The following is a 26,729-nucleotide window of genomic DNA, read 5'->3' on the forward strand; positions in this document are numbered from 1 at the left end:
TGTGAAACTGGAAGGCAGTAATTTTAAAAATCTGTAAAAGTAAATTCTTTTTCCACTCAAAGCATAATAAGCCTATAAGATCTTATGGAATGAGTGTCCTCGAGGCCAAAAATCAGCACAATTTTTGAAAAGAGAGCAGATGTTTATAACAATAAAAAGGACTTCAAGTGCCTTAAAAAATTTCTTGAAGTAAAATTTTCAAAAGGATTTAACACATTGTATCTCAAGGTATAGTAACCTAAATACAAGTATAATAAGCAGAAAGAAATATTTCTTAGGAAAGCAATTACCCTTGTATTTCTCGTATCTACTGAAGTATCCAACAGTATTACTGTCAGAGAAAGTTATCAGATTGATTTCTCCTTTATTACAACTATGTTTTTATTTTATGCCCCATAGCTCTATCCGTATCATGGCTTTACCCCCAAAAATATCTTTCTTGCAACAGCTAAACATAACATTACATTCCTGTTGCTCCTCGTCAAAGGATGTCTCCACTTTGCTGGGTAGAACACTAATGAACTTTGAGTTTAAAGAAAAATGCATTAAAGGAACAAATCAGATATTAAGGATTACAAATACTGGGGTAGTTTAGCATATTTTCCTTTGTCTGATTTGTCATATGATTAATGGCTTGTGTGGATTCTGAATTTGTCGGTGTGCTGCTTTCTAGCAACTCAAATTTTATCCTTCATAGCCCAGCATTTCTGACAAAAGTGTTTGTACAGCAGCATGATAAATTGGACTGAGGCACTGAGTTTATTGTTGCTGCATTATTTTTCATCCTCATCCTGTTGCTCATCTGGGCCATCTGAATGCACTGGCAGAAGGAAGACATCACATGACAGTGGCAATACTCTTCTAGGGCTGGGGAAGGAGAGGATTGCACTTTTCTCTAGCAACTTTTTGTAGAATGTCAGCTAAGACATTACCTGCGTGTTTCAGTCTTGTTTAATGAAATGTTGGCTTCACTTGACATTTATTTGAACATTTATTTGTACCCAGCTGAGGGACAGCGACTGCAGGAACTGCAGAGCTGCAGCCCTGGGGCCGCGTGTGCTGCCATCGGCACGTTACATGGCAGGAAAATGCATTTCACTTCCATTGTACATGAGCTGAACTGATCCTATAGAAAAGAGCCTGAAATCTCAGGTGAAAACAACATTACTCTTCCACAGGTTTGATCCCCGGATTGTGTTTCCCAGTATGAGATTTGAAAACAATGTTACAAACAAAACACAATGAAAATATGCCACTTGAGCTTGGACAAAGCAAATAATGCTCTCACTCCACTACCCACATACAGCATTACGCACTGGGGCTAGAATAATCAGACCTTGGACTATTACAGATTTCTTCAGTCCTGTATTCCCTTAGGGCTCCTTTGATATGAAGCCTTTATGTGGTTGAGTACAGTAGCTGAAATAGCTGAAACCACTCATACCAAAGTGAATAATATTTTAATTTTAATCTTTCAAAAGGTCAGTAAAGCTGAACAGCACTAAACTACATTGCTAAAAAATGCACTGTCCAACAGCACAGCACACTTTCCCATCTGCCTTCCTGGCTTGTTCATAGGTCTGTGCTATTCAGTCCAGGAATTCTATTGAATGAGATGCGTTTGGTTTATTTTTTAGGCCAAACTTCAAGAGTCATTGGAAATAGTGGTACCTAAAAAGGGAATTCTCCAAAAATACGTAAATGATTTTATATACAATGATTCTACTAAACTATTTAGTTGCCATCCTGCCTCACCATCAAATGACAGATAACACTTTTCAGCAGGGAAACACATGAATGTGAGAAAAGCTCTGTGATCAAAACAGAATACAAACTGGTTCCTAGTCCAGCCAGGGAGACAGGACTTCCATGTACTTAGTTTGGAGGGAGGAGTTTTCTCCCTGAATCACCGCAGCCTGCAGCATGGGGTCACAATGTTAGGCTCAGCATAATTGTCCAGCGAAGGCCACAGGACAGGCTGAACACTAAAAGGTTTGTTCCACCATCTTCTGCCACCTTTTCCCCGCTACGCCCTGGGGTCAGGCAGTTTCAGCACAACTGCTGAGCTGCTACGACACCATCCCTGCCCAAATCCACCTGGGTGCATCCCATCAGAACAGGGAGAGGATATCTGATAACATACTGATGCACATGAGACTATATACCGTTATGTGAATATACACTGATAAGGTGTTCAGTAATTTGAGACTGTCAAGAAAAATGAGAGAGGATCCATATTAAAACTTAAACTTTTACACTTATGCAGACAAACTTGTACAAAGCACTGCACAGGCAGCGTTAGTAAAAAGATCTCAAGAAGAACAAAGTCAGCACATGAATTTTGTCTTCAGATTTCTGTGGCTACTGCAGTATAAATCAGCTGCAAGAACATACATTCAAATGCATTTGCTAATGAGCTATTTTTTCTCCCTAAGCTGCTTTGCTTCCAGGCTGGTTCATCCTTCAGACACAGGCAAATGAGGTGATTCAGTCTCACAAAAAAGTTTCTTTGTATCCCTAATACCAAGTAAGTAGATCTGGTCTCCTGCTGCTTCTGGAACATAAAAGGCCATAAATCCTCAGTTTAAAAGTATCATTCTATTTTCAGTTGTTACAGATACTACTTGAATAAGCAGAAGACTATGGAGCAAACAGAATTCACCTACGATCTTTTGTTATCTATAGTATCATCCTAGAACCGATTTGGCAACTTTGTTAATTTGATATTTTAGATTTCTCTAAACAATATGCGTACTCATAGCTGCTGGAAAAAGTGTGTGGAAGAAGCAGTACATTTGCCTAATCTGTACTGAGTCCACTTCTCCATGAAGACAGTATGTAAATACTTGTAAGGTGAGGGAGAAGTGTCAGGAGACCCTGCCAGCTGCAGTATGTGGTTACATCCATAGAGTCAGCCTGCCCACCCCTGGTGCTGGGCAGAAACTGGCCTCTTGTTCCAGGAGAAATAGCTGAATTCTACTTGCTTTTGCTAGTAATAATATCACGCTACCACATGTTACTGAATCAAAGCAGAAATTCCAATATCCTAGCTGAGGCACTGGAAAGAAAAACTGTAGGGAAAATTTGTTCCTAGTACCTCTCCCTCCCCACCCCCCCCAAACTATATGTACAAATGAATACTGTTTCTTCCATATATTTCAAAGATGGTTGTATTTCAAGTTTAAAAGGTGGCTAAATTATTCAGTGATAAGCAAAGACCAATGTAGTACCTGACTAGCACCTAAAAAAATAAAACCTTTTCATTTAAGAGCTTAAATAGAAAGGAACATCCAAAAGCTAGATCCTCTCTTAACTAGAAATACTTTATGACATTCTGTATTTTGTACAACACACTAAGAATTTACACTGCAATCAAGGATATGTGTAGGCTGTCTACCTAAAGTTCTTCTCTATGCAGGTATTTACTTTACACAGTAAATTAAGTTGATACACTTCTCCATTTTCAGACATGACAGAGGGAAAGCTTTCAAGTCCCAGAAATGTTTGATTTTTGTGTATGTATGCGTTTACCCTCTAACAGAAGAAATATGATTTCAAGAATAGCACTGAAGTATCACTAATCTATTGCTTACACAAATAACGTTTCATAAATTGATGTTGTCATAAACAGTTTACTATTTTTTTTTTTGCCTCTTAAGAACTTCAAAATGTTCTAGTGCTGTTTCATAACAAACAGCTCAACAGCAAGATAGCACATCACCACAGAAAGCAGTAATTAAAGTACATCATCTCCTTCATGAGAAAAACAGTAATTGTGAAGATGCAAGGTCATGCAATTTGTAACTTTCATAACAGGACTCTGTAACTAACACGATTGCCAGAAGAAAAGCAAAGTTAAGTGAAAAGATGTGCTCATAAGGCAGGTGAGATGAGGGAAACCTATCCTCCACCAGCTGCATTAATCTGCTGCTCTCACTCATGTGGTTGGTTAGCTGCAGCTGCAGACTGCAGAAATAGTCCATTGGCAGCTATTCCTTACATGGTGTGCCTTCAGTTTAAACCAAATGAGCAAACAGACCTTTGAGAGGTTTATTCATCTTCACTTAAAACTATAATCATGGTATTTTTATTAAAAAGAAGTGTTAGAGATTTTCTATTAATGTTTACTATTTAGTTCTTATCTGCTGGGTAAAGATGTTTTAAAATACAGAAGTGCATTTTTTCTTTTTTCTTTTTACCAGCACTAACACATTCTAAAATTTAATTCTTTTAATAGTGCATTTCACAATCGTTCACAGAATTGCTTAAAACTACTATTCTGGCCAATTGGTGCTTTTAATTTAAAATCTGTTCCTGCAGTCCTTTGCTGGCGCTAGAAACCTGTCTCCTACATACATGGGAGCAGATGAGAAGCTTACTGTCCTTTCCCACAGCCTTCAGCAAGAGCTCAGAATTCATAAACTTGACGCCAATGCTGCTGGCACCCTCAGGCTCATTCACATAATGACACACTTTTAAAGCAAAGAACCCTAAATACACATTACTTACCAAACTACAGGAAAGGTGTTTTGTTCCACAAGTTGAGGACATATGACCTAATGCCATTCATCTAAACATACAGCTGAACTGGAATGAAGAACAGGTGGTCCAAAGATTAAGAAGGTACAAAAAATACCAACATTAAAATGGCAAAAAAAATTCTGAATGTCAGCATTTACTACTGAAACATATACATTGGAAAATTGCATCTAATGCACACATTAACGCCTGGTGTTTAGGGGTTGCTTTTAAATCATTTTTAATGCCTCTATCCTGTGCATCAAACTACCTCGTCGTCCAGGCACGGCTCTCAGGAAAGACATTATGATAACAAGGTGCATTGGGAGATCTCAGGCAATTCTGGTTCTAACTAATTTTAGTAAACAGGAAAGCTGGAAACAATTAGAGCCAGTTACTTATCTTGCAGGTGAGTTGCACAACCATGATGAGAACTGATTTCTCATGGAAGTTTTGCTGTTTTCTTACAACATTTTAGGATATTATTAAAGAATGCCAAACATTTTGTTCAATCCATTCCACTGTGATCAGAACATATTTTTTTTTCTAATTCCTTACTAACTATTCCTAAATGTACTATTTTCAAATGTAAGTATAATACATGGTTGTCTGATCTGAGCAAGGATAATGCAGGGTGTCTGGATGTAATAAAAGCCAATTTTGAAAGTTGATTTTCATAGCTCTGATACCTTCTCATGGCATTTTTTCATTTAGGCGAAATCACAACAAATGACAGAATTCATCACTGGTATGCAGTCTTAGTGGTGACTGATATTACAGATGAGTTATACTGATTTTTCCAAGCATTGGAATAGAAGATTTTTTTTAAATTGGAATAGTGGATTCTATTCTTTCATTAAAGTCAGTGGACTTCAACCATCTCATAAAGACATGGCCCAAAAACTCTTGATTTCCTAGGGATGGAAAAACAGCATTTAAAATGTCCAAAGAACTTCTAGCTCACAGGCTTTCTTATTTGGTTGGTTGTTCTGGGTTTTTGTTTGTTTGTTTGTTTTTTCCTTTAATCATTTATTTTCATATATAATCTGTTAACAAAAGGACAAATGAAGAACACCGATACCACATGTATTACACGCAGCCATCAGCTTGCTCTGCAACCTGAGTTTCAGAGTTTCATGGAATAGGTATGGATAACACTGGTCATTTCAGCAATGTTTAGGCCTGCATGTGAATACAATTCATCCTTCCATGGAAGTACCCAGCATACTGACAGCTTTCCCATCCCCTTAGAAAAGCAGTTGCTTCCTCCCCTACAGTCCGATGGACTCCTGTCTCTGAACAGCAGGTGAAAGCAGCACCAGAGAACTTTTCCTCTCAGATTTACCTGTCTTCCAAGTAAGACTCCAAATACTCTTGTTGCTGTTGATCTTTAAAGACACATTTGGCAGTGATTCCAGCAGATTGTACCTGCACCTCTTCCTTTCCAATGAAATGCACATTTCCTTTACATCAGGAAAAGTTTCTCAGTGCTTCACCTGGTGTTACCTGCTCCATATGGAATACTTGGAGTTGCCTTACATACACCTTTTGTAAAGGATAAGGAAGGGCTGAGCCAGACAACCCATTGCTATGTTTTTCCTCATCTATAATCTATTATTATTATTACTTTTTATTATGGTTATTATGTACCTGCTATGCCTTTTCCAAACCAAAAGAAGAAAAATAGCCTTTTCTATGAATTTGTACATGGTTGAAATTTCACACGAGCACTTGTATCATCCCTGACAAGCTCACACTCATTCCTGTTTCTGTAGTTTAGATTCCTCAAGGCTGATATACAGGCTCAGGAGTTTTCCAAAGTATTGCTATGATTTTGAGTTGTTCTGTTGGCAGTATTTGCATACTTATGCAGATCTGAGTGCTTTTTATGCTTTCCTGTTTCTTTTTATGCCTTTCTCACTTCCAGATTGCAGACAATTGCCCTGTTGTGTGCCAAGCACTCAATCTTGATAGATACCAATTAATTTTGTGTAATATACACAGAGGGCATCCATCATGGTTTTTCCATACAAATTATATCTAAACTTCATGTAGATGGAAGATAAAAGATTCATGCATGAAGTCATAGGTGGATAGCTGCACACTACTTGACAATATTTTTTTCTTTTTGTTGAAAATTTAAAAAAACCTATATGTTCATCCCCCCCAACACGCAAGTCTTTTGGCTCAAGCCTAAAATGAAGCATTTCCTGTAGCATCAGATGTAAATTCAGTGCAATAAAACAATAATGTAATTTTAAGGATTGTGGATTTTACCAACAGTCACTTAACACAGGTATTTTCAGGGGCAGCGTACCACTAGGAGGAAGGCACTACTCAAGAATAAAAGCATTTCCAGGTACAAACAGCTGGACTGCTACCAAGGGCAGGCGGATGCAGGTGGCTGTGTGCTGCAGGAGCAGGTGGCCAGACTGTCCTGAGTAATCACAGTGACACTCTGTGTGTAGCTACCTGGTACGGCAGCAAAGCAGTGCGGCGATGCTATGGTACATCTCCCACCATCCCACCTTGCCATCCTCTCCCTGTCCTGACATCTGCTATCTGATCAACACAGGCCCAAACTTTCACACTTAAGATGTCACATTTCCTCAATTCAGTAACTCCATGTAAAAAATTAGGTTGTGAACCTAACAAACTCTTGACTTCAGAAGGAGGAGAGTTAAGCCCATATTTCCATGGGTTTATTTTGTGTAGCTAAGCATACATCCTTGAAGGACTGAGCCATAATTAACAGAAGTTTCTTTGGCCACTATAAATCCTCTTACCGTTAAAAGCCCTGGTGGTCAACCAGTACAGTCAGAAATCATGGTTTAACATGAACCACCACTTTCAAATGCAGGCAATGCAAACGGACATCTAGAAGGGAATGCATCTCTAAGAGAAACACTGACTCCCTGCAACCATCCTTTCACCCGGCCTTAATTACCTACACATGTATGAAAATGACAACTGATAGCTACCCAAATTTGGACTAAAGGTGCAAAAACCAAAAAGTTATCACTCCAAGGCATAATTCTACAGTTCTTAAGCTCTGAAATTAATTTAATAAACAAGGAAACAAGCTTTCTCCTCCCATTCTTTTTCCATGTTCGCAATCCAACAACAAAGAGATCACTTCAGTAAGCATATTCTGTAAGTTTCATTTTCCTTTCACCTTTCATAAAAGAAAAAATGAAAACCCCAAATCTTTACATGTACATAGGTTTCACTATATCATCTCCTTACTGAGGGACTACACCAGTATTCATGACAGTTGTTAGATCAAGATTTAATGCTGAAGAAATTGATGTAATGACCTAGTACTTAGATTTGAGATGTGATCAAGTATCTCACTACAGCTTGCATTCTTCCTTTCATGACACTTCTAAAAAATGCTACTTTACACATAAAGATTTAAAATGAAATAACATGCTTGATCTAGGTTTTAAAAATCAAGGAGTTAACATATGCTTTATAACTATTCTCACTGTTAAATATGCTTCTCTACCTAACGAATAAAAATATAATACTAAGATACTTTGTACTAAAATCATTGTATGATTTTGCCTATATTTTATTAATTTTTCCATTAAAGACAACAGTAATCTTCAATTTTAGAAGCACTGTGTGCCACTTCACTAAGCCTGCATCCTGTAAGAGCATACACTGTGCATGACTTAAGCGCTACTTTTTTGTTTCTAAAGCCATCAACAATTATTAAACTCTATGAGAATAAATGTCCTTATTAGCATGAAGATTAGAATACCTTCGGTGCAGAAAAATGTCAGCTGCTTGTCAGTAGTCATTTTGAGTATGCTCTCTTGACCCATTCCCAATTTAAAAGTCTGTTCTTATTGGACTAGACAGATAATGAGTGCAGCATGAAAACAGCCAGTAAATGAGCAATACAAGAAATTTGTCTTACTAATTGAAAGAGCATGAGCTAAAATTGTAGTACATTAGCTAAGTATCCAAAGTGCTAGAAAATGTCATGAGAAATAAATAACTTCATCTAGGTCTGCCTTTCTCAGAGATGTGGAATGCAGCACAGCAAGAATAAGAACAGGGAAGAAAAGAGTGAAGTTACATGAACTAAGTTCACTTTATTTCTAGGTGAGAAACCTACATATGATGCTAATTTGGTTTGATTTGTTTTAAGCTTTTCTGAGTCCTCATATAGACATAATCATAATGACTCTTTCATCCAAACAGACTCAGAAATTTCAGCTTTATATCAAACAATCCTCCATAACAGAATTCTGTCAGGCTTCCTTTTACATAGCCCTGAGGACCCAACCTCTCATAAACAGCAAAAAGGAACATTTTATCTTTATTGCTTGTTTTGTTTCTAAACTTCAGAAATCATAGAAGTTAGGAAGATAAAATATCATAGTATAATAGAACTTCTGTAATAGCACTTCTACTAATGAGGGCAGGATGTAGGCACGCTCATTAAATATTGTAGGGTTGCACATGTCAGTGCAGCCAAAGGTGGATGTAAGATTTGATGCATGTATTACTTGTCTACATGACCGCTGAAATAATTATTCTGTCATTTATTAAAAAATGTATACATGCCTCCTAGAAAACCAAATAAAAATATTGGTTCAATTCTGTTTTTATTATTTGCACATTTAGTTTTTTATATATCTGTTGAGAAAGAAGCGTGGCTGGTAACGTACGGAAATAAACTGTGTCACATCTACCTCTTCAAGTGTTATAAATAAAGAGAGGAACACTGATAGAATTACATCAGAATTTGATTTATAAGGAGATATGATTCTGGCTATGCCTGCTCTCGGGTCACAATTGCTGCAAGGAGATACTGCTATCAGGAATCCACGCTGATACTATTATCTTTAAAGCAATCATCTATTTCACATATTGTAAACCTGGGATGTTCATTGTTCTCTGACAGAGATTACAAAGGAACCTTATCACTCTAGCCTTAGAGATAACCCCTAAGTCTCATCTTTTCAGATTCCAAATACTCTTTGATTTTATGTTTTTGACACTTCTCTTTCTGAAATTGGTCTTGAAATTATTTCCCAGGTGTTTGTGAATTGCTGTTGTGGGATTGTGAAATCCAAAATGTGGATACGTGTTTCATGCGTATTCATACTGGCACCTTGCATAACAAAGGAGTATTTCACTCAGTCCCAGAGTAATGTTTATGTTGAATGATGTTATGTTTATTTTGAAGCTGCCAGCAAACCTGTAAAATCAGTCATTCACACAGCTGTACTGCTTTGCTGCCCTGCCTCCTTCCTGCTTCCCATTCATCTTTTGTGAGCCTGATAAACACATCTCCTGCCATAGATAATATCTGATACCATATGAAAACAAAACAGGATTCAGCTCAAACAGAAAATAACATTAAAAAAAATCTGAAAAATCAATTAAAAATGTCCCTTTATCTTTAGGCATATTCTGAGCAAACACAGCCAAAAAGAAACTGCAAAGAGCAGTGTCAAATCCATATCTGGCAGCTCTGACAAGGCTGTTCAGGATGCAGAAGCTTTTCCGAAAAGCATTGTCCAATACATTATTTAACTACAGGTTCTGAATATCTTAGAGAGATTTTGTGGGACTTTTAGGACTAAAATTGCCCTTAGTAATTTATGTTTCAAATATTTCTGAAGTTTTCTTCTTTAATTTTTCAGCACATTCTCACAGTGCTAGTCAGGGTACTGTCGCCATCATTAAAACACGGAGTTGAGTCTAGCTGTTAAGCTGCCCAAGATGTTAGCTATGAGGTTATAATGGCCACGTTATTGCAGCTATTATCTCTATCACCTACCAAGCCATTTTTTTGCTCTGGTTTCTATTCCTCTAGAGTACACCTGTGGCTGTAATTTTGTTTGGACACAGGAACCAAACAAAAACCTGAGGTGACAGGATGTTGCTGCTGGCGGAATGCAGCTGCAGCTCCTCTGAGGACATGACCATCAGAACAAGATCTCAGCAGGCTCTGAGCTTAGTTATCTCCATTCCTCCAGCAAAAAAAAGCAGAGAGGACAAGGGTGTAAAAAAAACATCATCATATGATGGCTGAATATACTGTCCCCCTTTAAGACTCTAGTGACTTTTAATCTTCTCTAGGCAACCTGCAAGGGAGTTGGACGAGATGATCCATTCCAACCCCTATGATTCTGCAGCTTTCTATCACAAGTGGAAGGAGAAAACCATCATCTTATTGGCCTAGCTGGAGCCCTGAAACACTAATAAGGCAAAGCTGAGCAGAGATGGCTTCACACAGTGCTACTACTGTTAAAGAAAAAATGCAACTGAGCAGTATTATGTTGGAGAGCAATTGAAAGAATAGTTTATATATGCTAAGTAATTCAAAAGTAAAAATATTATCTATTATACTACAGGTTAAGCAGCCTGAAAGGTGGATAACTTAGTGGTCAGACTTTATGTGAAGGAATGGATATGTAACTTCCACAGAGCAGAAAACAACCCAAATGCCTAGAGAGGAGCTCCTCTCCATCTATTCCTTTCTGAGCTGTCCTTCAATTCTCAGATACTTCTCATTTCTCTGTATTAACTCTGCTGAGAAAGACCAACTACAACTTCCTTCACTGCATCATGTTTATGGCCAAGACTCTGTCAATATACAACTCTGCTACATCTATTGGTATCTCACTTAAAGAAAGAGATAGGGTTCTTCCTCTATCTTTGGTAATTAGGAAACCATTAAAGACTGGAACAGGATTTTAGCAGTGTTAAAATTTTTGAGCATCCTCCAAAGCTTCTGTAACTATTTCAGTCTATAAAATTAGCATTGCTCCCATTTTATATATACGTACATAAATGAAGATTAAAGGTCCCAAATAACTACAGTTTTGTACCAGTGTATCATCAGCCATTCCGGGAGCACTGCCTAAGCAGCACACCAAGTGCTGGGTACTGCCAGTTTTGACATGCAGAAATCACTACAAACAAGTACTGCCTCCTTCTGACAAATGCATCAAATAAATGTCTCAATCCTATTTTTAATGACAGTGGTACTATAATACATCCTGAATTTCCTCTGTGGCAACACCTTTGTGCTATTTTAAGCCGCACAAGCTTTTGAAACCACAAAACCTAACCCTCTGGCACTGCATCTTGTAAAGCTTGATTTAACAGCTGCAGCAAGTGCTATCTGACCCAAGCCCATCTTCCCAGGTATTACACGAGTGTGTGATGCTAATGTAATTGAAACAAGTAACTGCCATGACCAGTCTCTCCCTCCAGGGCAAATCCATGCTTACTTGCTGGTTCCTTTGCTAAGCACAACATCATAATTCCATCTGTCTGTGACCTACTTACATATCACTCCCATATTAGAAGCTCATTTACTGCTGGTCTTATTACAGGTAGTATTTCCCTAGGAAAGGTAACCATTTTCCTGTCCTGAGTGAATAGCTGCCAACTGATGCCCTTGCACTGGGCTCCTCTTCTTGCTCTCTAGAATCCTTATCTAGCATGCTTCTGTTGGAAAACACTATCTCAGGACACATCCCACAGAGCACGTTCTAAACAGCCACCAGTCAAAGGCTCTCTACAGTATTGCTTCTCATGGGCTGCTCTGCATTGCTCACACTGCTCCAGCTTGAGGAACTCCTAGTACAGAGTTCTGGGACTACATGGCATGGGGTTAACTGTCTCACTGGGCACACTCATCTGTACTATACATCCAGTTAACAGCAGAACTACGGTTTACTCAATGTGATGACATCGAGATGAGCTCTTAAACTTGTAGAGATACTGCTTCGATTTTCTTCAGCCACATTTAAAACATGGATTTGCAGCTCATCTCACACCAACACGTATTTGTTTTGGAAAACATCATTCCAAACACTTACCTCAAGAGTAATGCCTAAATTGCACTACGCTTGCTGTTAACCATAAGTCTCTATCGGTAGCACATTGCATGTATGTAATCAGTATGGGAAATGTAAAATTGTCAAACATTAATTGAACAAGTATTGCATTATACTGCAGAACATTAGTAAATGCCAAAAAAATCCCAAGGAAATAATAAGAAATGAAAAACTAAAGATAATTACAGTATTCACACCACCATTAAGCAGAAATGCATGAAAAAGAAATTGCAACATAATTATTCATTTATGAAATGCACTCGGTATTCTAATTCCATAGTAAGCACATAGTAATTATCCTAACAGTTTAGGTGAATTTCAGTGTTTTGTCTTTAAGTATTAGTTAATTAAAAATTGTCACTGAATCAGTTTTAAAACAAAAACAAATAAAGTACTGTCTAAACATTCCATTAAAGAGTTGTCAGGAGAGGAACATGCAAAGTACGCGTCCTTTTAGATAATATGGATAGCTTTAAAGTAATTACTAGGCCATTCCGCAAAGGCTAGCACTTTACATTTAGAGAATACATTACATTCAGTCATGCCAGAACAATAATTGCAGGTGATTTTGCAGTTGTTTCATTTCTCAGACCATGATAGCACTTAATGCAATTATTTACCTAATTACATAACATGGTTGTAATAAAGCATATGGAAAGCTCAGCAAGGACACCTGAAAACATAGTAGAAATGTGTGTATATGCAGGTATAACATTATTCGAAAATAAAGGATCTGTCCAACTATAATATTATTCAAAAAATAAAGGACCTTATTTTGAAGTTATCCATATTTAATCACGAGATACTTGAAAAAGGCTTAGCAATGTCACTACCCTTAGTAAAACTGAAAGATTTTTATTTTTGAAAGAGTAATCCTTTTTTTCCCCCCTTCATTTCTTTCCTCTTTTTTCTTTATTCTTACTTGCATTTTCCCATGCTGACTCTGACTTAGGGATTGAAACCTAAGCAGTTAGTATCTAAATCCTCATGCAGCACCAAGACAGATGGTTGAACTCCACCAAGACCTAGGAAGTATCTCAGCACTGTGCACAAAGAAGGCTACAAAGGTTCAGCTTGGAGAGTTGTGAACTTTATAGCTATTTTCATATACTATCCGACAAATGCTAATTTTCAGCTTTGGTGAGAAAGGAGATGTTAGACTGAGCAATATGCCATTGTAATGTGACCGTACTGCTTCCACTCCGTGTGCTAACTTGTTTATTGCAAGTTATTCATTCTTTCAACAGCCTTGTGACAGTGGGCAAGAACAAGATCTCTGCACTGGAGAACATTTCTCCGTTTCCACTTAGGAAGAAAAATGCTTGCTTGTTGTAGGATATGTGCTAGAATATTCTTCTTATTGTATTTAGATGTTTGTTTTCTGACACCAGCAACGAGGTTATTTTGCTAAGCAGGACTTAATACTCAAGATTTTAGTGTATTACAATGATTGTACTTCTGGCTGCTTACCCATCTTCCTCCCTTAAAAATTAGCACACATTATTCCAGCAAGGGCTCAGAGGCTGGCTCTGTACACTACTGAGTCCTTTGGGTGGGTTAATAGAGAGATTGTAAACAGAGCATAGAGCTCATGTGGTTAGTTCATGCATCCACAGAGTTACTAAGCATTTTCAATATGGTTAAATTACCATATCAGATTCTTATATATGATCCCGGTAGAGTGAAAGCTGTTGAGTTGTTTGGATTGAAGCTGACCTTGCTAGTCTGCCTCTAGCATAATATTCCCCTGTATTGCCTACTGTGAGTTTCTTACATTTCTTCATGAAATGAAGACGATTGATAAGAATTTTCAGCCAGTTCTCATTAGATTTTTTTTTTTTATTTTGAAATCTTCATCGATTTCAAGGACTAAAGAATTCCCTCAACCTATGCAACCATTACTCTTCATAAAGTATACTCAATGCTCCTTCTACTGAAGCTCAAGGGTTTACCAAAAATTCTCTAATCCTGAAGGCCAAGAAGGATAGCTGTGCAACATTCCACACCAGTATAATGTTTTAAATCTAAAGGAATGGCATAAAGCTGTGACTGTGGAGGTTCAGGTTAAATATCAGGAAAAAGTTCTTCACCAACTGGGTGGTCAGGCCCCAGAACAAGCTTCTCAGGGAACTGGTCACAGGACTGAATTTACCAGAGTTCAAGAAGCATCTACACAATGCTTTCAGTCATATGATCTGATTTTTGGGTAGTCTTGTGTGGAACCAGGAGTTCAATGACACTTCACTTTCCTTCCAACTCAGGATATTCTATGATCCTAAGAATGCAACCTTACATTCATCGCCAAAAACACACGTATTAACAGTCAGATAATTCTCAGTTATCTCAGGATATCATGATGTACTAAGAGTCAAGGTACAACTTCGCATCACAAAGAGCAAGAACGTATAGAGTAAGACAACACAGGGCACTGGAATTTCTAAATTATCATCTATGAAGCCTTAATCAAGGCTCATATCAAGAAGATCTAACAGTAGGAAAGACTTTTTTCTTTCAGTAGGTGAAAGTTAAAATACAAATGGTTACTGTTACTTGTGGTTAATTTGTGGTTAACAAATTCCCTCCGTCACAGGGCTACTCCATTTTTAAAAGTAGGAAATGGTAAGAAATGACAAGATGTTGTCAACCAATAGATGAATTATACTGCATGAAAAAAATGGCTACCAGTTGGAAATGTGAGATAACTCACAGACATTCAAATACGACAAATTCCTAGTAAAGCACTGAGCTCTTGGATCTGCTCAAAAGAAACTACTATGGCCAAAATTGCTTTGAAAGCAAAAATAGAACACACATTTGGAACTCAACACGATTGACTTATCCTGTAAATGTATCACTACTTTCAAGAATAATCCCAAATCAAACTCTTGCTTTGGATGTCTGACAACAGCACACTAAAAAATTCCTGTAGATGCTAAGCATTCTATGGTTTTTCATTCTGAAAATACACAGAGCTGAGACATTTACAACCTTATCTGTGAAAGAGAATTACCAGCTGTGGTGAAGTGTTTGAAACATAGTGCAACAGCATTCAAACAAGAAAAAACAGAGTGCCCACCCCTTTAGATTTCATGGAGTTATCTGAATCCAAGCAAGAAAGGATACCTCTAATTAAAAATATGTTCTGCATGATCATGATAAATGAGAAATAAAGTGAGATTAAATGTATTTTATCAAGTTAATCATTCACAAGAGAGATATAAAGCTTCTCACAAAGATAGTGTTTTTCAATTCTGCGCCATAAAGGAAATCATATCATCTTCATCAGAAATATTTGATATGTTCTGTGGAATAAAGCAACTATTCATCTACATTCAGAGAAATAGTAGAGGAAGCATCCATTTACTCAAAACTGTATCAAAAATAGCTAACTAGTTTCTTGCGTTAATGGAGACTTTCTAACTGGTGACTATTTCTTGTTCTCTCTGTCCACAGCATAGAGAAAATTTGATCAACGAATTGGCAACTGCTTCTGTTCCTATTGAGGTGCAACTGAGATCCGTACCAGAGAATAGAAGAAGAACATTTCACACATTCTCCAAAATGCTGATTGAGAATGTTGTCTTACAAGCAGCAGAAGAAAATGCCTACAGATGTCTAGACATATATGGACAGAGTAAGGAACCTGACAATATTTCATTTTGGGGTGAATAAACAAGCATGTGATCGACTTTTTTTTTTCAACAATATTTATAGAAATAAAGTGGAAATACAATAACTAAACATAGAATAGAGTATTCATTGCTATTTTAGAGAATGTAACTTTTATCTAGAACAGCAAACTACAAGCATTCACAAGATAATTAGGCAGACACTCCATCCAGATCACATTTTCCCTTTTTAGCACCAGGAAGAAACCTGGAAATAAAATGGGGAAACAAATGAAAGACACACTCCTGAGCAGCCTACTCACACTTACAGGACTCTCCCAGAATGGCCACAGTCATACAGAACTTCTTCCTCTTTCATATATATGTATTGGCTACAAATCCAATGTTTTGTTTTTTTAAACCTAGTGCATATGCTCAGAACCTTTTTAATAACCAGTTTCCTAATGAAAGAAATACCTTGGGAGATTTCTAAGAAAACTGTTTTAGAAATTTAACTGATGCTAAGCTGCATTTGAACACATACATATACACACATGAGCAGAAGAGAGCACTGAGACATCTCTGAGGGTAGAAGTTCATGGACTAACTCAAAAATACTTTCTCTTCAGTGTTCAGAGATAAGGCTTTGATGACTGCAGAAAGCAACAGGGAAACGACTTGCCCCCAGTGCAGCTGCTCCAGCAGTCAGGATCTGTTCCTCCTGCCTCAGAGGGGATAGCCTCAGTCTTCTGAAGGAGTGAACAGCAAACTCACACCAAGTGGCTGTAGCAACTCTGCTCCTCCCTTCCCCTGCTTCAGTCAGGTCTACCAACAAGTGCCACTGAAGCACGTCTGTAGAGAATGATCATATCTTTTTCTTCTGCAGTCTCTACTGATTTATTTCTAAATTTTCAATGAAGATGCACTTGTAATCAAGGCTACAATGAATCTATAATCATGAAATACAGTTTGATAACATTGTTTGTGCTAGTTTTAAGTTGCCTATTTTTTACTACTAAAAATAAAACATTCACACAATACTTAGCAGAACTTATTTTGAAGCAAGTTTGTGTAGTTCAAATTATAGGTCCATCTGGCTGCAAGTTTACCACCTCAGGACAACAAGTTTTGTACAAATATCATAGGGAAAGAGTCAAAGAAACATGGTGAATCACTGTTGTTCAGAGGGAAGCAGACCATCTGCTCTTCTCAAGGCCATAATGCAGTATCATTTGCAGGCAGCAGCATATGGACAAAGGATGCTAAGAACTACACAAATCTCTTCATCACCTTTCACTAATATATATATACACACACACACACACACCATGTAATTATACGTACTTCAGCACCGAAAAGCTGAAATCTCAAATCATGGGTTCTGACATAGGCAATCTGCTGCCTGATGACAACGCTGAGTTGAAGAACACACACTGTGAGTGGTCTGTGCTTGTTCTGTTAGCCTACAGAAACATACAACACTTCAAAAGACAAAGGTGTGCCTTTTCATGCATTAACAAGCTCTTCATTTTGTTCTCATGTATTCTAATTTCCGCCCAAAATTAAAAATAATGTGATAATTTAAGAAGCCCCAAATGTTTCAGTTAATATTTACAGTTGTTTTTTTTTCTTTTTGTATACACCATCTCTTGACTCAAATGTTTAACTTCTCTTGTGGGGAAAAAAGTCTCAATTCGAGTTTTGTGTATGTGCTCAGAAAAAAAAATCCAAGAACTAATACAACCTCCACTGGATGTCATGTTTATACAAGTAATAAAGAAAAAAATCCTTGACAAGGGAAATTGAACATAAACAATATCTGCAGTTCAGCTGGAACATAAGAGGTAGGTTAAATGCCAGCATGGAATTTCCTTTGCATAACAGGAAAGCTCTCTTACACAAAATCCAATTCATATTTCTAATATACTCTAGGCACAGCAGAATAGAAAGTTTGATTGTTTCTGACTCAATATACTCCAAACAGGATGATCTTGTTTCACATGGTAAAATATCATTGTAGGACTCTTTTTCTCTGAATTGCGTACCAAAGTTATTTTTGAGTTGTCTAAGATGTTATCAATTCCTTATTTTTGGAGAAAAAAAAAACAACAGATTTTATTCTCCAAAAGTACATTTTTGTTAGGGATTTCCCTAACAAGCGAAAGCACGGCATTCAGCAAATGAAGACCAAAGAAAGCAGTCCATTTTACAAGGACTACAAAAATACAAAAAGATGGATTCCAGATAGTATCAATGTGGAAATGAATGATTTCATTGTCATTGTTGTTATTTTTTAAGATATGATTTAAATTTAAAATTCACCCAAAACATAAAACTGTACTGAAATCAAAGATAAATTTTACAAAAGGAAAGACTCATTACAAAACAAGATAGAAGAACGTTGTGTATAACTCAAATACATTGAAAGCCCAAGTCCGACTTCCCAGACACACACTGAAGATTATTAAAAAACCAGCCCTTCTGCAAGTGCCTCTCAACCCAGTGCACTGATGTGGGGCTCCTCACCTTCGGCATAGTGACACACTGACACCACAGTCATGCAGAAACCTCTGAAAAGGGGGACTTACAAAACCATCTGCAAGTGCCTGGCAAACATCAAGGTAATAAAGAGCCAGCAGGTTTGAAGGAAAGAGGCCATGCCACTGCGTTGAGTTTCCTCGGCAGGCAGCTGGCTCTGTGGACAAGGACCAGCAGCAGTTAGGATGCATCCTGATTTCAGAAAGGGTTTTGGCACCGCCTCAGGCAATGTTCTCATAGACAAGCACAAAATGTGACACAGTTCTAATTGCTTGAAAAAGGTTCAGCTTCAGGCCCAGCTTCCTCCAACACTTTCTTTATTGGCTCCAATGATGACTGCAAGCACAGCAACAAAAACTATATGCATCAAAAAGCTGGGAGGGGTTGCAAGAAATTTCAAGGACAAGCCTGGGCTTCAAAATGGTTTTGAAAAGATGAGAGGGTTTAAAATCAAAGGAAGCATAAACGTGGACACAGTACAATACTTAGAAAATAAATGTAAAATAGAAAATAAAATTACTGACCAAGATAGACTAAGATTACTGTTGATCACAAACTCTAAAGCAAACTGAGGAGAAAGAGTGTCTGATAAAGCCACGTACATGGCCACATCCATTTTCCTGGCACTAGTTTCAGTGCAGATTTATGGGTGAGTTCAGAGGATCAAGAAGGATAAGCTGAAAAACATGATCTGAAGAATAGAAGACGTAGTCTTCTGTCAAACAGGAGAGGGTGAATGTCATATGGCCTTCCAAGACAAGAAGAGCTGTTGAGAAAAGGACTGCAATCAATAGTCTTCCAATTCCTCTGGAAGAAAGGACTCATTAGCTCAAATTTGACAACAACAAAAAAAGGAAAAGATTAATGTAAACTGTTAAAACTGCACAAAATGGGAAGGACTTAAAACATCCCTGCAGCTACCTATAGAGACTTGTGGAATTCCCTTCATCAGACTTCTTCAAAGTACTTTACATCTATCAGAAATGTCTGGGCACATTTGACACAGGTGCACCTCTCAGAAATAGGAGGTGGATTAGGTGATCCTTTGAAATCTCTGCTAGCTGTTCCTTGCAGTGGTTTCTTGGAAGTCCAGTGCAAACTTAAGTCCTGTGACAGATTCTGTGTGGAAGGCACTAGCAGTACTACTGGAGCAACGTAATATGCTAATAGAAATAGATTCATTAATTCATATTCCGCACCTGCAGGGCTGTTTAGCTTGCTCAAACAATCTGCAAAATGACAGTTTTGATATAAATGAATCCAGGTGATATGTGAAAGAAACAATTAGCAAATAATACAACAGGTTCTTGGGTGTTTTTAAGCCTACTGCAACTACAGGAGCATAATTACAAAGCATCAAAGATTATTTTCCTCCAGGATGTCACAGCTCAAGCTGGAAACCTCTTCTTCCGGTGCTAGGCATTCTGCCTCAAAAACTAACGAATTAATACCAAGGAAAGCCCTGCACAGCCACTCTAGGGAACGTTTAATGGGAATGCCCGGATTAAATTGTAAGCATTAAAAGGAAAACAAACAAACAAGGCAATGGGTTTGCACTTACGCAATCGGTACAAAACTACTTACAAAACAAGTTATGCAAGCTGCAGCTTAAGAGCAGGGAGGAGGAGAAAAAAATTGTACTAATGAAACAGTGCTGAAAAACAGCCTGTTTAGAATAGCCTGTCTGATTTCATGGATGAATATAAAGGAAGCAGCTTATTGAAAGAACCAATTTAAAAGCACTGCTCCTCTGCCACTGAGGAGTACTGCACTTGCTTATTCCTACTTTTTGGGATCATGGTAACAAATGATACCAGTGGGATACTGCTACTTTGTAAGCACCCAAACGAAAGGGAGGTGGTTCAGTCGGGCTGTGCTGTGATCTCCAGTTTCTGTGCAAAGTTCAGCTGCACCAGTATGATACCAGGTAGATCTTGTGAAACTTCCTGAGGGGGGGAATACATGTAATGGAAACAGTCTTCCCTTCCATAAGCAGGGAGTATTGTCTATCTGTAATCAACATAGAATCCTTTGATAAGTGCAGTTTATACCAAAACAATGATGTCTCAAATCATTGATGTTACCTTAGGTGACTGTATACAGATGAGAAGGGGAGAATTCCCCAAACATCCACCAAAGGTTGTGTAAGAACCCCCAGCAATGCCACACAAATGCAGACAGCAGGGTTAGTAGCCAAAAGGTGTTTGAGTATCATGATTGCTTAACCTTATGAATAGGTAGGTAGCAGGTGTTTCATCTGTATTAGATAGGTGGATTACATGGGAATCTAATATATAAACAAAGTGAAGAATCTTGTATTATTGTGTTTGATTTGTGGAAGCTTCCACTGGCACCCAGGCCTGAATAAAAAACATCACTCCTGAGTGTGTGGGAATTGGCTCTTTGCACACAGGTAGCAAATCTGCTTTACAGGCAACAAGCAGGTAAGGTGATGTGCTAGGAACACAACCATTATAAGAAAGAGTGACTGCTGTGCATCTGTCTGATGCACTGCACACAGCTTAGGTGTGAAGGAAGTAAGGAGGAACCAAACTGGACATTGAGGGGTGCAGGGGGCTCCCAGAGAGCAGATCCCACTTTTGTGTTGTACAAAGAATCTAGTCTGGGTGCTCCAAGGGCACTTTGCTCCAAAGAGGGTCTGCACACCTCATTGCCAAAACATCCTCCTGGTGCAGACACCTCCCTGAGCTGCCTCCAAATACACAACAGTGATCCAGCTTTGCCCCGACCAGCCTGGGGACTCAAAGAAAAAAAACTCACATCACTCTATATAACGCTTACTACACTTTTGGAGTAATTTCCTAACATATTAGAAATAAAAAACAAATTGTGCAATAAAATTCTACCAGCTATTTTTATTCTAAATGGCAACCAGTAACTATGCACTGTTACTCAATTTAGAAAATAGCATTGCTCTGGTCTGAAATTGGCAGAAGTGAATTTGTTTCCTTTCCGATCAGGAAAATGAAAGCTAGGGGGTGCCCTAGTAATACACACTGCAAGATGCAGAAATTCTAATCCAGACTATTTTATGCATTCTGAAGACAACAGATGAGTGTTATTCATAAGACTTATACACCCCTCAACCTATTATCTGCTACATTTTCAAGAGGAAAGTGGATTCCCATCTCTTCAGATTGAGTTAGTTGATCAATAAACCAGAAATACATGTATAAGATTATCTTTTTCCGTACAGTTCAAGTGATCTCAGAGGAACTCACTTTGCTATGATGGGGAACACAACAGTGAGGGAAATATTACTGACATATCTTACACCTAACTCTTGGTAAAAGTAAATAACAACCGGCTTTTACAAAGATCTTTTGCTCTTCCTCTTCTTACAACTTCTTTTTTTTTTTTCTCTGCCACATCTAATGGAATGTCAGTACCAGATTAAATTTACATTTACAAGCCCAGGAGGCTCTCTCAGAAAAAGAAAACAAAATGAGTTCTTGATAACCCTGCCTGCTCGTTAAATGCCAGACAAACTGAGAAATACATTAGCCAGATGTCATGTTGCATGTTCCCCACTAGACCCAAACAGCATTCGGAGAGAGGTCCTTTTGGTAATCTGAGCTGATCCAACAGAGCAAAATACCTTGTCAATAAAAGCACTTAATTTGTAAAAAAGAAAAATGAAAATGTTTGTTTTTTAAAGAAAAGTAAGCATCTTTACACACGAGGATATTGGACAACTTTGGCTTGGAGAGCTTTGAGTATTAAGGCTGTGAAAAGTCGGTCAGCAGCTCCAGCTTCTATGTCAAAGTGCACTTGCCTGGAATTCTTGGTCAACAAACAAACAACTATAAGCATTTCAGTTCTTCATCCATGTCAGTTATTCCTTGAGCAACAGTGAAGCAGAATTGGCTGCTTTTCTGAAGTGTTTCCTTTTAAAGGAAACAATTGTTAACCTTCCCACTATTACAAAGGTTTTAATATTCCCAACACAGGGTGTACATTTGTAGGGACACAGTACGTGTCATCCCTTATCAAAACTATTGTCAAACGTATGGAAATGCTTTCCATTTGTAGATATGAATTTATCTCAAAAAATTCATGAACTTCCCCTGATAAGTAATTAGAGAAAAAAAATCTCTATTTTTCAATAAATTCAATTTGAAAATGCTTAAGATCATTTCTTTCATGACACAGAGGTACATTTTCTTTCTTTGACTACCTATGTAAAATTGTGAATTACCAAATAACCTAGAAGCTGTATAGCTAACAGACAGAAAAGCTTCATACAATTCAATCAATACAGAAAAAGCACTTGTTTCACAAGGCAGGCGTAAGATCCTCAATAATTTTGTACACAGCAAGAGCTGTTATGTGCCAGTCTTGATAATTCAGGTCAATAAACATGGACTAATTTTGCACCCATGTTGAATCCAAATAAAGATATTTTAGATCAAGGGAAGGGGGAAAAAAAAAAAAACCAAAAAAACAGGACAGGGTTTTCAGGGGAAAGGCAAGCCACTTCAATATAAATTCAAGGCGAAACAAAAAAAAAAATCGTCTTTAAGAAGTATATTATTTGTTGAAGTCTCTCAACAAAATTGGAGAGTGCCCCTTCTATTTTAAATTGTTAGAACACACAGATTCAAGTGCTAATATTATTCTGCTACGTAGAGTATGTTGATAGCTCTGAAAGTAATGCCTCCTTATTTATTTCCATGGAAACTACAACAGATACAAAAGGCACAAGGACGCTTCCTGATAAAAAAAAAACTCCCAGCTACAAAACACTTTTTCAACATAGACAACGCCATTAGCTCTGTATTCTCAACAACGAAGAACAAGGACTTGCATGCTGTGCTTGTAAAAATCTACATCAGAGGTGCCCCACTGTTCCCACTGCTAAAGTGGACCATCCCTTACTGTGCCCACACACACTTTTGGTTTTCATAAAAGTTCATCAAGTGTTGATGAATGCCAGTGGATGCCATTTCTTCTGCATGGGGGAGTTTAATTTCACACCTTTGCCTCATCCACACTTCGATGTCAGACACCCTTGTGTCAGACTGTGCCTTCGCTGCCATCTGTCACACGGCAACAACATTGTAATGGAATATTGGTGGGAAGGTTCAACCTCTACTGCTGCACCACCGATGTCTGCCTCTGATACTGTGAGCCAACAGAATAAGAGACATTACTTTTGGAGCAGCCCTCATACTTGTGTTATTTTATTTTTATTAAGCACTGCTACTTAAAATCAGCAACGTTAAGTTGTGCCAAAAAAGCTATTACTGGTTTCACGGGAGGACAGACATTATAAATATCAGATGTATCACACGGAACATTGTGGGTTCTATGCAGATGAATTTTACTTTTAACTGCCTTCCTTGTACTGACTTCCTACTCCATTCCAGAGGGATCTGCAACAACCAGAAATCACTGTTACAGTCAAGTATCTTATTTGTTATATTTTTTATCATCCTCCACATTCAATGAGTTTAGTCACTGTGTTACAAATACTTATAAACTGATACATGATTAGAAAACTTCAGGAAAACACAATTTCTATTTTTGCATTTTCTGTTTCATTGCAGATTGGAATTACTACATAGGAAGACTCGGAACAACAGTAAAAAACCTGGAATAAAAGCAAAAAAGTAGTGAAATAATTAAAAATCCACATAGTGTATATTAAAGTGATTTTTACATAGTAAACAATTTTGAGTTATTTTTATACTACTCTGAATATGTCTGAGATTGCCTAAAGAAACTTATCTGATTCCTCAGCCACAAGGCTTTCAGGTTTTTGTGCTAGAATGACTCAGTATCTGACAGCTCCATATCAGTAACTCCAAAACCTTGCAAGGCCCTGAGTGGACACAGATCCTGGAAATGCAAGAAGCAAATCCTTATCACCCACGTAAACTATGGAAAAAACAGTCTGACAGTCCAGAAAGTAATGATTTTCTGCAAGTGTCATAAGTGCCACTAGTCACTTATGATTTGAATGTCTTTCAGTGGCAGAGCAGACAAGTTCACTCAGTCTTGGACAGGTAACTAAATCTGAATATGCACAATGAATTATTAGACCAAGGGGCCACACATTTGGTTAGAAGAGCTGTCGCGCCAACAGGGGTAGATACAGGTAAACAATAACATAACCTTAAGTCTGGTTCAGTTCAAAAGGATACAGATGGCAACAGAGATGAACACAGGGCACTACACAAAAGTACCTTTCCTTACCTGGCTGCAAGCGCTGAAGCTTTAACTTCCCTGCCACAACATTGCTGACTCCTGGTAGTGTCCTTAGCTTTTGCTCAATGCTCACCCAAATCTTTTCTCCTGCATTTACCTTAGGAAACAACCTCAAATTCACTTCCAAACCTTTTTCCTCCAAGAATACACACACACACACACACACACACACACACACAAAAAGAAAACCCTAAAAATGTCCTTGTACATAAGCTTGCTGAGAACGGCCAGAAAAAACTTAAGAGCTTATTTTCACTCCCTTTAGATGCTTGCCTGTCATTTTGACTTTCTTGGTAGTAATCGTTAAAAATAAATTCACGAATAAAACACTGAAAACAAGAAGGAAGGAAGGTGGCTTTTTTTTTTTTCCTAAACAAAACAAAAATCTAACCCAGAAATCTAGCTAAAGTGAGTGAAAATTTCACTGCTTGAGGTTTGTATCTCCAATTAGAAACCTGGTGCAACGCATGCAGCTTCACAAAAGCCAAGACTGCAGCTCAACAGCCCCAGGAGAGATACTTTTAACAGAACCTGGGTGGGATCCAACCACACAGAACTGTAATTGTGCCACCAGCCCACATCCATCAGCTGTTCCACAGCCTCCATCCTCACCCAGACTCACAACACATCTTTCCCACAGCTACCTTGCTATTGCAGTGCAGGCTAACACAAGGATTTTATCTTGTGCTGCTCTGCTTCTAGGTGCTATGGTGTAGCTGCATGCACGTACTGTTATCTTTCACCTCACTCGGCTAAATCCAAATTAGTCTTGACCTATAACAGTTTAAACCATCACAGTAAGGAATGCAGAAACCTTCAAGTCTGTTTTAAGCATCAGACTTGAGAACCTTAGCGCTGACAGTTATTTAGAGAACACGCCAGGGAATTCATATAAACAAAAACTCTGAAGTCTAGTTTATGAGCTTCTCCTGAGGAACACTGAACCATGATTTCTGTAAGAGACCGCTACCTAAAGGAAGTTGGGTGCAACAGATAGATACAGCACTGAAGAAGTGGGTTAAGACTTCAGGCGACACTGAGGGAAGAAAGAGGCTGAAGAGGGCTTTTTTCCTGGCTTTTTCACTGAAAAGAAAACAACAACAAAACCAAAAACCAGTAAATCAGATTCAAGATTCACAGTCTTGATCCACATCAGAGTATCTTAACTCAGTCAGGGAACATGGCTATGATGCTAAATCAATATTGCTCTATTACATTTGGCAGACCTGTAGTGATTAGTAGTAGCTTAGTAGTTAGCCAAAACCAGACAATTAATTCAGGTCATCTGTGACTTAACTGGAATATTGCAGATGTTCTTGCAGTGTGTATGCACTTTTAATTCTAGTCATGAACAAATCATTAGATGACACGCATTGCTAACAAGTAAATCCAGTTTGCATTAATACATATTGCAACTGTATGCATTTATTGTGCACTTAGTAGTACAGCAGGTACCATTGCATGCATGTAACAAGAGTGCCCCACAAGAAGATATTTAGGTCAAAACTGTTTCCTCTGCTCTTCTCAGTGACAAACAATAAAGCAAACAAAAAATCCTCAGCCCGGCAAATTCTAACTATGGTTTGATTCTCTGACTTGGCAAGGTGAACTAATTTCAGAAGGTGTTTTATTTAGCTTTGTTTTGACAGCATTTTTTGGCGCACTGTAAACAGGTGTTGGGAATAGTGACAATAGGTGAGACATTAACAGTGAATCGCTTTACCACTGAGAAGCAGTAAACTAGAATTTGTAAAACTGCTCAGAGCAACATGGAAATATTTTTATTTAACATTCAGTCATCTGAAGAAAGGTTTTCTTACCAAGTCTTGGTTTCTCTAGCACGAGTTTAAGTCATAGGAATGCTGGTGAGAATGCTCTGCTTTGCACCAAACTCAACTTCTATGGAAAGGCTGAACCTCAGGTCAAAATTTCTCCCTTAGGCAATCAACATCTGAATTGATGT

At 38.0% G+C, this 26,729-nt stretch overlaps 2 long non-coding RNA genes across 2 annotated transcripts in view; both read right to left on the bottom strand.

The window, feature by feature from the left end:
- Window positions 1–26,729, bottom strand: part of LOC149917288 (uncharacterized) — a 205,165-nt gene that overhangs the window by 111,528 nt on the left and 66,908 nt on the right. The gene's annotated exons all lie outside the window — the stretch shown is intronic.
- On the bottom strand, window positions 2,371–10,505 carry LOC149917289 (uncharacterized). The gene is made up of 3 exons (XR_016468046.1): window positions 10,405–10,505; window positions 4,510–4,587; window positions 2,371–2,554 (listed from the first exon to the last, which is right to left on the bottom strand). It is a non-coding gene; the product is annotated as an uncharacterized LOC149917289 (long non-coding RNA).

Source organism: Phasianus colchicus, chromosome 7, assembly GCF_987193195.1.
Source record: "Phasianus colchicus chromosome 7, bPhaCol1.hap1.1, whole genome shotgun sequence".
NCBI classification, from domain to species: Eukaryota; Metazoa; Chordata; class Aves; order Galliformes; family Phasianidae; genus Phasianus; species Phasianus colchicus.